The sequence below is a fragment of the Dunckerocampus dactyliophorus genome, chromosome 19 (assembly GCF_027744805.1).
Source record: "Dunckerocampus dactyliophorus isolate RoL2022-P2 chromosome 19, RoL_Ddac_1.1, whole genome shotgun sequence".
Lineage (NCBI taxonomy): Eukaryota > Metazoa > Chordata > Actinopteri > Syngnathiformes > Syngnathidae > Dunckerocampus > Dunckerocampus dactyliophorus.
Genome location: NC_072837.1, coordinates 10,945,798 through 10,965,287, shown reverse-complemented (window position 1 = coordinate 10,965,287; position 19,490 = coordinate 10,945,798). Strand labels below are relative to the sequence as shown.

Sequence of the window (19,490 nt, the reverse complement as noted above, 5' to 3'; positions counted from 1 at the left end):
CTGCATCTTCCTTCACCAGCTTCTGTGTCATGCGGTGAACGTTCACCATTGGCGGCCTCAAGATTCGCCTCTTTTGAGGGTGCAGCTCTATCTTTGAGATGGGTAAATAATGCATTATTATCCTGCAAGTATCCTAACGCTATGTGGAGGCTCAAAACCGAATGGCTTCATTTTATTTCTACCATCCAAAGCCTTCTGTTGCCTTTCAAAATATTTTCAGACCTTGAGCAAGTGGACGGTAAATTGCACATGTGCGTTCCTTTATGAATTAAGTAACCCATTTGTGTAAGGTAGGGGAAATGCTCAAGGTCCCCAACCTAGTCGTTTGTAAATGAGCTCTTTTGCAGCCTCTCATGAGCGTTCCGATTAATACTGCGCCTGTAATGACCTGTATTGTGTAGGAGACAGCTGGCAGGTAATACTTGGCACACTGAGCTCACAAGTCATTACGATGACTCCTTAGCAATAAGCCAAAACGATTCCATGAAGAGTTTTCGCCCTACTTAGTCCCTACCCCATACTCTTAGGCGTCTCTGACCTCACGGTCGCGTAAAGCGCAGGCGCAGCATAATAGGGAGCGTAGCATGACGCAGACACATAACTCAAACTCGAAAGTGCAGACCTCAAACTGCCTACCAGTCTTTAAATGTTGAAAATCGGTCAAGTAAAACCAGTTTTAAGATCAATAATGTTCACCGCAAATTGGTCAATGTGTCGTCACGGTATTCCGCACTTGTACGCGCTTTCGAAGCGAAAGGAAACGGGCAATGAAACATGATACCACCTTCCTGTTGGAGGGGAAAAAAAAGCTTGTCATCGATCAAATCAAAGCATGAGCAGCCGTTTGGTTGCAGAGGGAGGTGGGAAAGGTAAGCAAACAGTGCCATTTTTTTGATATGGGACACAGTTTTTGTTATTAGTAAATAGTAACTGCCTGAGGCTGTTTTTCATTTAACGTAAAAAAATATATATAGTAGAATTTTGCCTTGGTTTGCACACATTTTCCAGTAGCATCCAATATGGCACACATCATGTGTGCCACGGGTGTCTGCTTTTCTTTTCATCACGGTTGCAAAATAATCCAAAGTGCCAAAGAAAGTTGCAAGTACAAGCAAAAGGAGATGAGGAACGCTATTGAATGCAAGAAATAACTCATGGCAAAACACAAAGGTGGTTTCCATGTCGATCTCGCTGCCACGTTGTGTCTTTGTCAACAATCACGTCTTCAAGCAATGTAAAAGTGATGTTAAATGTTAATTGATCCCTTTCATGCATCATTTATATGCATTTTGAAGTGTTTTCGGTTTGTAAAACTATAATTGTGTTTTGTGTTCAAGTGGATTTTTGGACATGAAGTTGACAAAACTTGCATGCGTTCAAAAGAGTAATACATTTGTATCTCAAATGGGGGTAAGTCACTGTTGATGTACTACACTGCTGATGGGGATGTCATACAACGTCATGTCCAAAAATCCGAACTATCCCTTTAACATTTTTGCCTTTCTGGAACGGATTAATTGGATTTACTTCATTTCTTATGGGAAAAATTGCTTCAGTTAGCATATGTTTTGGTTAGAGTCGGACCTTCAGGAACGGATAATTGATGCAAACCAAGGTTCATCTCTATTTGACTGCATTTATCTTTGTTTCTAGCTAAATTTGTACGTGAGTTTTAGAATGATACATTTTACAGTATATTTGAGTTATAAGAGTGGTTCATTTTTACACACACAAAAAAAGTCACTACTCTGATTTTAGGTTTTTTGGGTGATTTTAGGCCCAATGTGTCAATACACTGTTGAAATTAAAATAATAACTGTACAGTTACACCTGCGAGTTGGACTGACAAAAAGGAAACCAATTGAGGTAAAACAAACAGAGAGATATAGAGGTAAACACAAAGTACTTATTTTCGACTGGAAAGCTTTGTGGTTAGACCTCGTAATGTCCACACTTAGATATGACTCATTGAAAAATACCGGTAGAATGGGCCAACACACAACAGGTGCATTGTTTTCGCTCTCTCTCGCACACAAGATTAACTTTCTCTTTCTTTTCTGGGCTCTTGATCGATCTTCCTCGTCGATGAGAGAATCCAGCGCTGTAACCAAATATGTTGCTCTTATTTTTTAATACAGTACCAAAGTGTGATCAGTGACTACTTCTCCGATAGCTAAATGGTCGCTACCACTGGCTTCGCATTAAAATCTGTTGTTAGCAGGTCTAATTTATACCTACCTTTTATGCAGGGTTTGCATCTGAGGAGTTTATTTCACTGACGGTCTGTTGGCATACTGATAACATGTTTACACTGTGAAGTGCAGACTGTGCAGTTATGTTGGGCGAACTGGAAGCAGCCGTCTGGAATTGGTATTCCTTTTGCTTCAGTTCATAATAGACACGGAACATCGGTTATGGTATTAATTTATTTTCTTTCAAAAGATTCACTCACCTTGCTCAAGATGATTATCAGCCCACTCTTCATAAAACGACCCCTATGTAATTTTGTTCATTTACTGCTTGTGGACAAGCATGACCAATCTTAAGGGTATGGACGCTTTTGGAAGCAGTGTTAAATAACGTCACTTTGACCAAGATGAAAGGATAAGCACAACAGAATCCAACAGAGATGGATGAGGACTGGAACTGCTGAGCTCCAGCATTCACAGTGAGGCATCATCCACTCCGCTCCAACGAAGCAATCAAAGTCAAGAAGATAAATGAGGGAGAAACTGCCAGGGGAGAGTCAGCCATTGATCCAATGGAGAAACAAATCTGTCTTCCTTTATGTTAGCAGGGATCAGAAAAAAATACCTCAGCAGTCACCTGTGACTGGCTGTCTGTTATTGTCAATTCTCAATACCGACTGCCTTATCATATGGTTACTTTTCAAAGTTTTTCTAATCCGTGCTTTACATTTTTCAACTTTCTGTGAGAAAACACCCAGACATCATTAACGCTTTGACTGTAGTTAAACTGGGCAATAAACGAGAACTACTGTATATAGAACATCAACTAAACCTGTACATTATTTGACGGTCAATAAAAATACAGACGCAGGATCTTCGACTTTGCTCGAAATGTAAATTAATAATGGAAGCCTGTGTTAGCGTATGCCCCGGTAAAAAAAAAATACCCCCAAATTTTGACTCAGTTTGCGTACAACACTGTGTGTGTCTTGTGTTAGTAATACACTACGTGAGTCCAACTGTCTTCTTAATGTATTTTTACCACAGAACATCCTTGTTAGCATCCTATTGTCTTGCTAGTACATGGAAACAGTTAGCTGAAGTCAGGTCCGTCGCCCGTCTATGATGTCATCGGCGGTCGATCCTGTAGTTCTTTGCTAACTAGCACAGTTACATCACAAGTCTCAAAAATGTTAACACAAAACATGTTTTTATGGTTTTGCATGCATAAAACAAATCTGAATGCAAATGAATAACAAATGAAAGGAATAAATGAACATTTAAGGCCACTTTTACCTTCATTGAAGACGTTGACAAAGACACGAGGTGGCAGATAGATCAACAGGGACGTCACCTTGGTAAATTCCTATTTCTTGATTTCAAAAGTGTTTCCCGCCTTCTTTATCACAATGCTGGCACTGTCAACTTTATTCAGCATCGTTTTTGCTCGTTTTGCAGCCGTGATCGAAAGAAAAGCGGAGACGTGAGGTGAGAAACACTGCTGAATTCAAGAAGTAACTCATGGCAAAACAGGAAGGCGGTGTCCGTGTTGATCTCACGGACACGTCGTGTCTTTGGCAACAATCACGTCATCAGTGAACGTAAAAGTAACTTATGAATTTTGAATTTTTTTAATGCATGTAAAACTCTAATTGTAAAACTATAAAAGCATGTTTTTGTGTGAACATTGTTGTCGTTCTGGAACAGACTAATTGGATTTACATGATTTCTTATGGGAAAAATTGATGGGTAGAATACATTTCGGTTACAGTCGGACCTTCTGCTAACCAAGGTTCCACAATTCATCCGTTCTAAGGGTCAAACTTTTGCCACAGCATAAAAGGTAAATACATTACGAACATAACAGACTGCTGTGTTAGTAAAAATTCCGTTCGCAATACTTCTGCAAGTCCGAATTTTGAGTTAGGACCCAAAAGAGAACTAAAAGTGCTGCTCAGTGGAAACGAGGCTTGGATGTAATTGATTGAAAATAAGTCAAATTATGATTAAGTGATTTGCATTTACAGCTTGGAGTAACACAGCCTTCTGTCTGCTGTGTTTCAGAAGCTCCGCATCGCCAATCACTAAAAATTCCATTCAACCTATTTTCAAATCAGGACGAGCCTCGGGGCTTGGCTGGCATCCTGTCGCTCACTGTACACAAAGCCAAGTGATATTTCAGAACTGCTTGGCTCGTACAGTTTTCTTGCACTGCAGGCGCTCATGCTTTAGCAACAACCCCCAGAGGCCACATTTAAAATAAGTTTTGTTGAAGCCGAATGGAAAAGAGATTTTGAGCTATTTAGCTGTCAACCTTGCGTGGATTTCACATTCTGATTCCACTTGCATGCTTGCTTGTGCAACATTCACCGTACTAAACTATATACAGCAATGGTGGCTCTGGTGGGGCCCGGAGGCCATTTGTGGCCCGCCTCCGTTTTCTTATTGGCCCGTAGCACATTCTAAAATTAGAATTTAACAAGAAAACAAAAAAAACCCAGCAAAAATGGAAAGATTTTGAGTAATTTTACAAGAAGCCAAAAGTCATAATTTTACAAAAATAATGTCATATGAAGATGTATATAGTTATGAGGAACTATAACGTCATTTTAGTTGCATCAATTTTAAATATTAAAGCACAAAGACTTTTTGGAAAATTAGGTCACGGAAAAAATTCTAATATGGGGATACGGTCAAAGTTTCATGTGAATAAAGTCAAAATACTGCGAAAAAAATGTAATCTAAAGAGAAAAAGAAGTCGCAATTTTATGAGAATGAACACGTAATATTATGAGGAAAAATAATGTCATTTTAGTAGCACAGAGTCGAAATATTGAAGAAAAAATGTTATTTCTTGAAAGTCATTTCACCTATATCACAAAGCTGAGATGCAGTTTTTTCTTGAAATATATATTTTTAGCTTATCTGCATGTGTTACTTTACAAAATATTAAAGTGGCCCTTGCATCCTTTCATTTTTCACTATGTGGCCCTTGCTGGAAAAAGTTTGGACACCCCTGATATACAGTACAGTCGTCCCACGCAATATCGTGGTTCAATTATCGCTCCCTTGCTATATCATGGTTTTTCAGAAATTAATTAATTCATAAACGATCACCATTTTGTGGTAGACTATGGTCTATCATTAGTCAAAACATATTCAAATAAGTGATAAGTAGTATTCTGGTCACTAGGCGGCAGTAAGGACACAAAACATTGAGACATTACCTTACATTACATTACCTTAACACTGCATGAAGTCAGCAATGGCATGTCCAACATGACAGAGTGAAAACAAGTTATTCTCTCATTCCATGTGGAAGTGGTACGTTTTTGGCTACCTAAGTTTAGAAGAAATAAATTTGAGGCGAACTGGTTAGCTTGCTGCCTTACTAGCTTGTTAGTACGCTAGCTAGCGGCCGTCTCGAGTCCCTGCAGCGTAAGAGTTGTGCAATGTGTTGTAAACACTGAATCATAAGACTGTTAAGGTGACTATAGGTGGGTTACTTCATGTCTACAGGGCTCTAATAATGTTAAAAATCGTATTTAGAAAGTCAAAAACAGGCTTTGTACGCTCTAACTACGAAAATATTTCGCAACATTAACATTTATTAACATTGAATCCTATATTGCAGAAATTCATATATCACGGTCGGATCCGGAACCAATTAACCGCTAAGGGACGACTAGATATTGGATGGCAGTAATATGATATTAAAATAAAATGAGATCATAAACACAGTATTTTTATACAGTATTTCAGTCCGACAGTCACACTTATAGTGTGTGAGGCGTTTTTTTAAATGATATCATCAGGTATGTCACGAATACAACAGATAAGCATATATCCTGATCCCTTTGCTTGTATCATTACTTTTGATATACCAGTAGTAGACTTTCTCACATGCTCACACTGTCCATGCAAACATTGTAGCTTCCCCCAGTGAAGTACTCCCTCTCAGTGGCTCTCAGACACAAGTACCTCTTGTTCTCCTGAGCTTTCAGCCCTTAAGTGGACACAGTCACTGGTTTCCCCTCAACACTAAGTCCGTGGGAATCCCTTTTTAAAGTGAAGATATTTGAAGGATTAAGTTGCCTCTTGTTATAATTATGATGAATCTTGAAGAGATTCGCTCCTCCTCGAATGGTAAGTTTTACTGTTGCCCTTGACTGGCGAATGAGTCTGTTCCAAGACAAATGCACCTAAATCAACAGTCAGTAATCAGGAATCATTCTAATAATAGTAGGAATAATTCTGGATGCATTCGTCCCTTGTTTATTGCGGTTAATTGGTTCCAGACACGACCGCGATGAGTGAATTACCGCAAAGTAGGATTCAATATTAATGAATTGAATATTTTCATAGTTTGAACATAAAAAACCTGCTTCTGACCGTCTAAATTCAGTTTTGCCATTATCAGAGCCCTCTAGACATGAAATATCACCCTGTACTCAACTAAAAAACATTTGCGGTCTTACCTTTTACTTGTATATGAAGTACATGCACCCTGTCCTTCTCCAGGAAACATTCTGATACTTTGTTGTAAAAGTCTGATCACCTCCTGGTTTGCTTGGATATATAATCCTACAACTTGGCAGTCAAATTCATTCATTAACTCAGCAGAGCATAAACTATCTTGAATGTGTTTGACTACTGGATTAGTTTTGGTTGGAATTGGAATCATACAGTAACGATTGGAATCATACAGTAAATACATTTAGAATACAGTTCAATAGACAAATATTAATATTTAGTTAATGATTATTCGGAGGAGCCGCACCTGCCTCCCATGGCCGCACGTGACTGGTCTCTATTCCTTAACACGTATGTAAAGCCAATCCTGGTGCAATACGATTTCATCTACCGGAATTCAGATGCATCACTGTTTTGGCAGAATTGATGCTACAGTATCTTGGTATCTTATCAGTATCTTATCTCCAGAATGAGATTGAGACGTTACAGAGGATAGGACAGAAATTATTAGCACTTACTCTAGGACCTTTAATTGGTTATAGGTACAGACAAAATTTTGAATCTGCTTATTTATTTGCTTTTAATGACGAAATGTATTAAAGAACAACAAACCTGTCCTTGCACACAACGGGTTTTGGTGCGCTAGCATTGCCTGGAAGCGACAACACAGTATTTTAGGTGGCTGCTGTCATAATTTCTGTGCAATTTCATTTTCTGGTTTCCCCGTTATTCTCACTGGCATCCGTTTTTTTCAGCAGCGCCACAGTGACAAAGCTTATTACCTGTTAACACACCAAACTTTGATACCAAAGGAATGTCAGTAAAAGAACCCATATCATTTCCAAAATTGATATACAGTCGTCCCTTTCTACATTGTGGTTCGAACGTCACACACTCACTCTATCGCAGTTTTTTGACGAAGTAATGAATTAATAAATGATAGCTGTTTTTTGGTTGAATATGGCCTATTTGTAAAATTCTTGACCTATATTAAGCATTTTAAAGCATACAATGGCTAAATGAACTGACTAAATGAACTTAATTGTAATTGTAGCTGTAGTATTTATTCTCCATTGGCCACCAGGTGTGTTAAAACTCAACTCTGAACCTCCGACGTCACTTCCTGTCCTCCACACATATCTGCATCCGCCACTAAGATCCACCAGGGAACACATTTACTGTGACACAAACGAACAGGAGATTTTTTTTTAGATCTTAAATGGCTTATTTGCTCTTATTATGTCTACTATATTGGGTAGTATGAGTGTAAAGCCATTTAAAATCTCCATTCCAATAGATTGATGAGACAGGAAGCACGCTGTCCAGAAAAAAACAAGGAGCTGCTAACGTGTGAATCTGTTATCCAATATATGTCTTATATATCTTATTTTCTCAGATTATATCTCCTATATTGGGTAATACAAATGCAAAGGTGACTATATGGGTGTTATTTCATGTCTAGAGGGCTCTAATAATGTTAAAAATTGTATTTAGAAGATGGTAACCAAGTTTTATTCCATTATTAATACTTTGTGGAAATTCACTTATCGCAGTCAAATGTGAAACCAATTAATCGCGATAAACGAGGGACGACTACACAGTCAAAGCTCAGTTTTTGAAGGCCCCAGTTTTTGTGTGATTCAGTTTTCGATAAAATGTGTTTTGGCTCTTTGTTTGGGGATAGCTGATCTATAAAGATCCATTCGAAGCTCGTCATTTTCTGGAATTACCTTTCTGTGCTTTGAGTCATCGCCTGCCTCACTCAATTCATGAAGACTAGAACAAGACCTGTAGGCAACCATTGGTTTTATGAATGACATGCATTCATGTGTATATTTTTGCAATAACTGTACTGCTTTAAAACGGTGTTAAATGTCCTAAAACTCACATTCAAAACTGGATCGGTCACAATACATTATCCCTACAGCAAGATTTATGAAAGGTGCAAGGTACACAGATGGGCGTATTAGGGAGTTAATTGCTTTGTCACCTCCCACAGCTGTGTTTTCCATTTTTAAACAACCTGTGTGCGAGAATGTTGAAAAACAAATAATTGCTTTCATGCACAACCAATTATTATATCTCACTTACAACAAATATGAACATAGCATTGACATTTGTTTTTCCCAAAGAAGTTGGTCTTTACTGAAGATCAATCTGTGTGTGTGTGTGTACATTCCGCAGTAGACCGCAACACACACAATACTTTATATCACCCTGTCTTTGAATCTGACGATAGGCTGAGATTTAAAGCTTAGCTGCAGGAATCGTTTGGTTCAAGCTCTTTTGGGGGATTTGAGAAGAGAAGGCAGACAGACACTTTGTACACGCAGTATCAGTTCATCAACCTACAACCCACACATGCAGCTCCAGAAGCGGGGGGGGGTGGGTGCCTATGGGCGGCAGAGCTTTTCAGAACCACGAACACGGAGTAGCTCTTGTATTGGGAGAAATGTTATTTACATATTGTAGGTTTCTGATGCTTATCCTGTTCAGGATCACAGCTGTATTTGATCTGTCCTTTCACATAAACAGCATGAAGTCATCGGTCATCTGTACGTTCTCAAATTGATCCGTTGATGTAACGAGCCGTCGTTTCACATATAAACGGTCATCATCATCATCTGGTATGACTCAAGTAGGATTTGTATCCTATTTGTGCACTGGAAGGTGACTCACGAGTCCAACCCTCGGTTTGAAAGTCCTTTAGCAGACAGTGCATTTAGTAGTTTAGACTTTTTTTGTAATGACTGCTGCCTACGCCAACTGAATCCCTCCAGACCATGTGGTCTGTGGCTGGATTTTCCCAGTCATCTACACTGTATATCAATGCCATATCTCTTGAGATTACATTTGCAATCGTCTTTATATCGCCACCCTACGTCCGTTTACCAAGGGTTAACTGGGAATTAAAAATGTGCTCTGGCATGCGTAGTGAATCCCGGTCCAAAGTAGTTGATTAGGGACAAGCATTGTCTCGATACTCGATACAATTGGCTTCCTCTAAGACACTCAAGTTTGTTTGTGTATCTTGCCAACTGATGCCTCTGCCTCTGAGCTTACAGAGACAGGATTGGTTATGCTGCTCGAGTCCATCCAGATCAAAAGATTCATCGAAAATAAATGAATGAATTCTCTAGAATCTGATAATTATTTACGATAAAGGCCTTAATCCTGAAGTTTTATCAACAAGTTTAAGGTAGTTGTTTTTAGACATGGTTGTTGGGGAACCAACTATTGGCCTTTGGAGTGTGAATGAGTTGAAATTAGGGTATCAAATGTAACTGATCATGAGGGATGCTCCGATCATGGTTTTACGTTGCCGATCAGTTGTTTGTTCTTCAAATGCTGTATTGTGCTGCCCCCACAAGATAGTTTCCGTGGCATGTGTTGGCAGTTACGTTTCACACATTCTTTTGTGGGAGGGGAAGGTGGGAGGACGATGCTGCCAGAGATGTTAGTTAGGTCAAGACACTACACTGCACGAAAGGATCGCTGAGGTTTATTTAGGGCTTAAACCTGGATTGTTCTTCTATGCATTTAGCTTGTAAGCTTCCTTCGACACTAATGGCATAGGGTTCTGGAGCTGAATGTAGTCTACTTGAGCTCGTGCGGTCCCTTGTGGCAATCCAATGTGCCAATGAGACCAGGCCAAATTTGTATTTCTGCTTTTATTTACACAAAACCACATTTGGCGCACATAAACACCAATACCGCGACCAAAATGCAATTTCCTGCAGAAGTGGACACAGTAGTCTGTGGTACTGTACCTCTGTCCAATAAGTGGTAGGTGACCTTGGGCCAGTGGCAACCGTTAAATTCAGTGATGAAAAATAATCTTGACATCAGAGTAGAAAGTAACATTCTGGCACAAAAGTGCTGATGCGACAACTTAATACGCCGTGAGAAGGTAAAACATTAACAAGATAGAATATAGAATGACACGATCGCTAGGAGAAATTTGATTTTGTCCTTGACTTAACGGGAAGGCATGAGAACTACAGATTGGATGCATTAACATATGTTCTACTTTAATGAGAAGGACAGATGGTGGGTCATTGTTTGGGGTTTTATCTCTTGTGACTGTGCAGCAAATGCGAAACTCCTGACCAGATGCATGGTGCAGTGACGTATTACTCTGATTTTTTTTCTTAAAAATTATCCTACTTTTTCATCTCAGTTATTATTTTTGTATATCTAAACCAATGACATGCTTGATTTGAGTTGGCACAGATTGGTCTTGCTCAAGCGTGGATACCTTCACCACTGTCATTGGCAGTGCCGGTTAAAATACTGGAAATTTACGGGATCTTTAAACGGGAGGGTGACGGGAAAGACTATACCGGCAAAATGCAGTCGTTCAAAGTTGCTTGGCAAGTAAGTGCAAAACACATTATACAGTGGAACCTTGGTTAGTGTCATTAATCCATTTCAGAAAGTCCGACGCTAACTGAAATTTACTCTAACCAAATACATTTTTCCCGAAGGAAATAATGTAAATCCAATTAATCCGTTCCAGAAAGCCACAAATGTTTACAAAAAACATGTTTTACACGCAGAATACAATGTGAAATCCATATGAATACACATAAATGATGAATGAAAGAGATAAATGAACATTTTAGGTTATGTTTACCTTCAATGAAGATGTGATTGTTGCCGAAGATACATGTTGCAAGTGCCAGCATTTTGATAAATGTGAGAAACACGATTGAAATCAGGATGTCCGTGTAGATATCGCTGCCACATTGTGTCTTTGGCAACAGTCTTCTTTTCTTTTCCAAAATTACAACTTTATTCGTTGTTTTGTTTGTTTTTCATAATATTATGACTTTTTAAAAAATCTTCCTTTAATATTTCAACTTTATGCTACTAAAATTACATTATTTTTCCTCATTATATTTTGACATTATTCCGTTTTTCTTGTGAGATTACAACTATTTTCTCTTGATATTTTCTTTATTCTTGTAAAATCACAGCTGTTTTTTCCGCATTTGCTGCTGCTGTGTGTTTTTTTTTTTTTAGTTTTCTTGTTTTTAGAAAATGAAAAACATTTTAGAATGTGCCAATAAAAAAAACAGCTGGGGCCGCAAATGGACACTCGTGCATAGGGATGAGCCGGATACTTGTTTTAGACGAGTATCCGTTACGGATAATGCATTTTTGTACGAGTACGAGTATGAAACGAGTACAGCTCATCATGATCCGTATTTAGTGAAGGAAAATCCTCATTGGGTAACTGCTTATGTATTCACTCTTCACGGACCACCCCTTTCTACAAGTAGACCCCCTACAGCCAGAGAGAGGAGTATGCGATGCATTTGACAAGACAGAGTTGAAAACGGTTCGTGTCACGTTGGTCACTGCCTCCACTCTGGACGGGTTTTTTTTTTAGGTTTTCTTCAACCTTGTACCTAAAGTTACTTGGTAAACTTGTTTCGTTACGTACACGGTTGGAAAGCTTTGCTCGTAGTACTGAGCGCTGTGCTTTTGAGAAAACTACAGTGAACAAGGCTGACAGATGGTTTCCCTGTTTGCCATCACTGGATGTTTGCATGAATCACCAACTTAACACAGATCATTAAAAAATTCTTAAATAATAAAGTCTTACAGATGACTCCCACACATTCACAGCACACATGTAGCTGAATAACAAACAATAAATATAGCAACTTCTGATCAATCCATGTCAATTTTAAAACAATGTAACGATTTTTGGTTAAACCACACCCACTTCCGGTTTGTGCCACGTCCACTCCGAGTACAGATACGGATGCAGATAATTTACATGGGTGAACAGATACAGATACAGGTAGTGGCGTACTCGCTTTCCCTATTTGTGCACTGAAGGAAAGCGGTGCTTTGTTTGGGCACTCAATTCCACTGAATTGTACACCACAGGACAAATGGCACAATGTTGTACAATAATCAAGACAGTGTATGAAAACCAGGGCAAAATTGTGGTGTACATTTTTGTCGAAAACCGGATCATATGAAAACTGGGACATTTGAAAACCGAGGTTTACCGTATTAATAATTTATGGGAGTGCGTCAGAACCATAAAACGTCGTAACAGATCCGCCTGTATAGATATGGTAACTTCATTCCAAATGGACCTCAAAGTGCCTCTACTAAGACAATGATGTATTGTTTTTGTATTTTTTTCTGGGGACTGGCATGAATCATGGTAGTCATGTGAAGGGAGACAGGGTCAAATAGGTCGGTGTTGCAACCTCTTAGCGTGCATCCGTAAAAGTGACAAGCCACCAAGTGAGATAAGCGTTGCCGAAATGCAAACACTCACTCTGGCTGCCCTTGACACTGAATGGCCTCCTGTAAAATCACCAAGCCCAATAAAAACGACGCCCACTAACTTTCATACTTATCCTTTATGACATCACGGCTCTCCGGGTGATGCACTCACGCAAATAAGCCCTCATGGTGACACTTAACACTGGAGGAAGTGCACAGAAACCTGAAACCTGCGACACCCCCGGTGACAAAGCATGCCACCTACACACACACACAAACGCATTGTGTAAATTGCTTCTCTCTAGTACCCCCCCCCCCCCCCCCCCCTCCCAATGTACTCCCAGCAATGATGTGCATAATGAGCGATGAGCTCCAATGACTGGTGGAAATAAACGGAGAAAGAAAGATAACATTCGCACAATCTGACAGGCTCTCATTGAGTAGCAGCAATCAAAGCAAGCTCAGATTTGTTTTGCGGCAGTAAAACTCCAGCTGCAATGTTTTTTTGCCCATAATAATATCATCACAATAATTGATGAGATTAACTTCTGAATTTGCAGCCGAGCTAAACGGGGGTCCTTGAAGCTATCGGCGCTCACTGCACAGTCTTTAGGTATTTCCGCGTTGCATGCAATGCTTAAATAGATCTTGGATAAATGCTTGCTGACAATTGCTGATAAATACAAAAAGTGCTGATACAAGCAATAATGATTATTCCATAGACTTTTGCCAGCCCGCTGCCAATAATGTCGGTCGAAGCTGAACGCAAAAAGCTGGTAGAAAAATGTCTTGTCTTAGTCGGGTAGATTGCTTTTGGGTTTTTTTCAACATCAGTTTTATTTCTGCTAGATGGGTTTGACATTAGTGAGTTGCGACACCACTGATTCTGATCCCGATCCGATCCTGACTAAAATGCAGGGCGTTATCGGCGATACAGATCCGATGCTACTGTATGTGTCTGGTAAATTTTTCAAATTAATGTATTTCCTATTTTAGTATGTGATATCACATCTTAGTATAAAGAATGCAAGACATTTTATTTAATGTATTCGTTGAATAAATTATTCAATTAAAGACGTTATGATTTTATGTATTGATTTGAAATCCTGAAAAATAATAATAATAATTGTTATTGTTGTGCCTCTTCCAGACGAGGCTTTCTTCAGGCTTGTAATTGGATGAAACACATACATTTGGCAACATGCAAGTCTTCTCATCATCCGATCGTTCGGAACCTGTTGGGCAGGGGTGTCCAAAGTGCGGCCCGGGGGCCATTTTGCCACCCGCGGCTGTTTTTCTATTGCCCGGCGGTGAAGTCATTTTAGTAGAATAGAGTAGAACTATGAAAGAAAGATATGGTTTTCTAAAATGAGGTTGGGGGAAAAGTTACAGTATAATATCATGGGAATAAAGTCACAATATCACGAGAAACAACATTTACCAGAAGAGAGTTGAAATATTTAGAAAATAAAAAAAACAACAGCAGCAAGAGCAAAGATCATACCTATATTACAAAGCTGAGATGCAGTTACAAAATATAAAAGTAGCATCCCTTCATTTTTCACAACGTGGCCCTTGGCGGAGAAGATTTGGACACCCCAGCTGTACATTATCTGTGACTGGGTCTTGTTGGTCAGCCCCTCCCGCTCCGTTTCCCATTTAAATGTCTGCAGGAGTCCCGGGTACTGTTGTCAGTCTCATTTTCTCTGTGGGTTTCTGACAGCTTATGTCTGTGGGTTGTTGCTGGACCATTACCCAAATCCATGTCATAAGCGTTGCATGTGAGCGCTAACCGACAGCAGGTGATCGCACGTGAAAACAGCGTGTCTTTCGAGTCTTCCCGGCAAAGCAGAAAGGCTTATGTACTGTATGCTGCTCGAAAAAGGCAACAGGATCAGCAGAGTCTAAATGGCTCTTCGTTGTCAGGGAGCAATAAACGCTACCTTTTAGCTGTCATGAGCGCATCAGTCCGTACCTAAGCACCCTCAAAGCATCTAAATTTAGAGACCGAACCCATAATGAGAAGAAAGATGCCGTTGAAGTTGCATTGACAGCACAAGAAGAAGCTCTGATCTATTTGCTTGTACGACCACCCCCAGTATGTCACAAAGGCAAACGGAGGAGCGAGTGACACCGTATGAGAACATAAAGACAATCTCATTTAAGGGAGCAGTTGTGTGATAAAAACGAATTAGAATAAGCGGACAAGGCAATCATTGTCGACGGACAATGGGACCATTACTACTGTATGTGTTATGAAACGGTGCAAATTGCTTATTTCAAACACTCATTTCACAGCCAGGCAAAGCATTGTGCATATTATCCTCCAAGTACGAGCTACAGCGGAACCCGTTTAAGTCGACATCCCTTGGATTGGCTGATTGGGGCAAAACCGGTTGTTCGAAACGAGCCATTTCATGCACATTTACTTGTGACCTTGTCCAGACACATAAAAAGAATGATAATCAAGGATTTTTGAAGCTACAGCAATTTGTTGATGTTGTTTTCCTTCATTTGTGCAAAATTTCAATGGGTGCACTTTGTTAGTTGTGGAAACGGGGATGAAGAACGGCTGAGGAGTCAACTGCAAAAGAAGAAAGGATGTTTGGCTCATTGCCATAGCTTTGAAGGTAAACGGTTCCTTTCCCGTTGCTCGTACCACCCTTTATTTGGACATTACAACAAATCTGCTCTTGCAAAAACCCACATACTACAGCACATCAACATAAATAGACTGATTTTTTTCATAGAAATGACCCCTTTCGAGTTTCAAACGGTGAACGAGGGCTCGTTGAGTTGATAAACTTAAAGGAAAGCTGTACTTTTTTTGGAATTTAGCCCATCATTCACAATCCCTATGTGCGACAAGGACATGCATCTTTCTCTTGTCTGTGTTCTACGTAGCCGCCTTGTGCTTCACCTATTCTGCCTATGAAGCCCTCTAAAAACACATCCAAAAATCACCAACAACGCTCCGTTGACATGTCGTGACCTGACGCAGTCTCTTGGAGCAGTGTCCTCACCAGATACATGAAGCCTTTCCATCGATGGTAACACTGTGTGTCACTCACACACTGCAGCAGAAACACTCAATTTCTGTCAGCATGGCTTGGCAATAGTGTTGGGAAATTTCGGCTCTTTTGAGAGAGACGGTTCTTTTGGGTCGGCTCACCAAAAAGAGCTGGCTCTTTTGGCTCCCAAGTGGCTCCTTAGATTTTTTTGTTGTCTTAAATTTATTTATTACCAAATGATTGTGTAAAATGAATTGCTAATGTAAAAAATACATGTCATCAAATATTATTTAAATTGATTTATTTCCACCTCAGCTACAAAAATATAATATGTTATATTATCAAATACAAAAACAAAACCCATCTCAATAGACAAAATAGGTCAAAATAGGTCAAATCTCTTCATGCAAATTTCTCTCGAATAAATAGGCTCTAAGAGCACCATAGCTGTTTAACCCCGCCTCTCCCCCTGCTCAGTGTCCACATCTTGACCATTGACATTCACCTTTAACAGAAAAAAAGACGACGAATAAACTAATCAGCTCCCGATTGGCTCCCAACGACGCAATGTCGTTCATTTTAAAGAGCTGGCTCTTAGAGTCGATTCGTTCTCTACCGACACATCGCTACTTGGCACCACCACTTTACACCACCAAGTCATGACTTTCTCGGCCGCCGTTTCATTCTCTTCTAAAACCTGTAGCTCATCCTCCGTATATCCAGGCTCAAAAAGATAAGGTGCTGGATCCTCATTTGTCGGCCGAAGTCTGCCGTGATTAGTGGTAGCAAACACAGAATAGAAATAGCCTTAGTCGCTATGCGCTCTGTGAAATCAGTGCGCCCAGGAAAGAAGTCCCGCTAATGCTTAAAATGACCAAAACCCTAAGTATTATCATGAATGTGCCTGTAACTCCATGGTCACAGCATGTATATAAAACATTGTTGAAGGTTTTTGGAGGGTTTTTTGTGGGCCTTTATAGGCAGAATAGGTGAATCCCAATTACATGCATTGTCAGTGAAAAACTGCCAGCGCTCGGCGGAACGCACAGAAAGCTTGCGGATCTATTTTTTGACAATAATATCATTTACAGCCAATTTTTTTGACAATAAACATTTAAAAACGCGCCTGCTATGTTTTGTGACGCTGTAAATACAAAGGTTTGTTTGTCCAGCCATATTTTTTATGTTAAAGTCTCGTTTTCCTGCACCCAATCTCACCGCTCCAAACTAGCCCTTAAGAACCGAGACCCATTTGTGCGTAGAGAAAAAGGATGGAGGATACTTACAACACACTTTTAATGTTTTTGTAAAATACTAATTAATGTCACAGATGTGTGATGTTAAATATGCAACATGTTTTGTACGTCAAACACAAAGCTGCATGGGCGCGTAGGTTCTTATGCATTAAGGCGGTTATTGCATTGTGATGGCCACAGCTTTATCCGCATTGGTTTCCACTACAAGAGCGTGAGAGTGTAGGTGGGTGATGCTGAGGTGAAGGTGCATGAGCAGGGCACCCTCGGAGAGGGTGAGCGAAGCGGCGAAGGACACATCTTCAAGCTTGCAGCCTCCTGTCATATTGGCAGACCTTGTGTATGAATATGGACCTAGCCCTGTCAAGATGGAAGAGATAACTCACTAGGGAGTGTGGATGTGGGGACAGCTTGGAAGTAACGGCAAGGCCACATGAAGGAGAAATGTCATTCATATCCATGCTTTACAATACGCTCTTTCCCTCATGATGTCTCAGCATGGCCCCGCTCATTACATATCTATTGATTTAGCTATTTTGAGGAGACTGCTGGATCTTTTTCCTGGTTGGTGCACAGGACGCAGATTATATACATCATGCCTTGGCACAGTCAGTCCTAACATTGCTGTTGGAAATCTTGGATTGTCTCGTTAAGAGTGAACATGCTTTCTCAAGTCATCGAAGTGATCACAACTGGACTGTCCAGGTTGTCTTAGAAGACGTTTCGCCTCTCATCCTAGCGGGCTTCATCAGTTCATGTGCAGGACTAAACACACAAGCAATAACGACGTTAACAATACTACAACATGTCAACATATAAGGCCTCATTTTTCACAGCAAGATCCCTTTGGGTCTTAAATTTTTGCTGTTGACCATGTATGTCGACGTCGGCTTGATGAGTTGGTCAAATTAGACACGTTTTTGACAAACGGGTTGACTTAAATCACTAAATCAACCTCTGGTCCATTTTAATCTGACTTGTTTCCTCTTTGTTGAAAAACAAGATGAGGTCAACATTTTAGCAGTGTTTAGACCGTGTGTTTATACCATTTTTCACCTATAGTAATCCTGTATAATCCATAATATTTTGTGTTATTATTAAAACCTCTAAAAAAATTTTTTAAAAAGCACATTATCCACAAATGGCAAAAACATGGAACAGTGGTGAACCTTCCCAGGAGTGGCCGGTCAACGTAAATTAACCCAAGAGTGCAACAACAACTCATCCAAGAGGTCACAAAAGACCCCACAACAACATCCAAAGAACTGCCTCACTTGCCTCAGTTAAGGTCAGTTCAGAAAGACACTGGGCAAAAACGGCCTGCTTGGCAGAATTCCAAGGCGAAAACCACTGCTGAACAATTTTGCCAGAAAACATCTTGATGATCCCCAAGACCTTTGGGAAAATACTCTGTTGTCTGATGAGACAAAAGTTGAACTTTAGGTAATGTGTGTGTCCTGTTGCATGTGGCATAAAAAGTAACGCCGCATTTCAGAAAAAGAACATCATACACCAGTAAAATATGGTGGTGGTAGTGTGATGGTCTGCGGCTGTTTTGCTGCTTCAGGACCTGGAAGACTTGCTGTGATAAACGGAACCATGAATTCTGCTGTCCACCAAAATATCCTGAAGGAGAATGTCTGTTTGTAACCTCAAGCTGAACCCAACTTGGGTTCTGCAGCAGGACAATGATCCAAAACACCAGCAAGTCCACCTCTGAATGGCTGAAGAAAAACAAAATGAAGACTTTGGAGTGGCCTAGTCAAAGTCCTGATCTGAATCCTATTGAGATCCTATTGACCATGACCTTAAAAAGGCGCTTCATGCTGGAAAACCCTCCAATGTGGCTGAATTACAACAATTCTACAAAGATGAGTTGAACAAAATTCCTCCACAGCGTTCTAAGAGTCTCATTGCAAGTTATCACAAACACTTGATTGCAGTTGCTGCTGCTAAGGACGGCCCAACCACTTATTAGGTTTAGAGGGCAATCACTTCTTCACACAGGACCATGTAGGTTTGGATTATTTTCTCCCTTAATAATAAAATGTTTCATTTAAAAACAGCATTTTGTGTTCAGTTGTGTTGTCATTGAATAATATCTAAATTTGTTTGATGATCTGAAACATTTAAGTGTGGCAAACATGCAAAAAAAAAAATAAATCAGGAAGGGGGCAAACACTTTGTGACGCCACCGTATATTTAATTATACAAAACTTTTTAAACCTAATATGAAACATGTTTGCCGCCGATACTTTCACTTTTACTGCAAATAAATATTGGTTATTGGCCTCCTTGACTACAAAAAATCG

The 19,490-nt window shown here is 39.9% G+C and overlaps 1 protein-coding gene across 1 annotated transcript in view; it reads left to right on the top strand.

The window, feature by feature from the left end:
- Positions 1 to 6,313: 6,313 nt before the first annotated feature.
- Positions 6,314 to 19,490, top strand: part of ptchd4 (patched domain containing 4) — a 70,915-nt gene continuing 57,738 nt past the window's right edge. The window contains exon 1 of the mRNA XM_054762296.1: positions 6,314 to 6,335. The gene's annotated coding sequence lies outside the window, so the exon portion shown is untranslated. The remainder of the gene's footprint in view (positions 6,336 to 19,490) is intronic.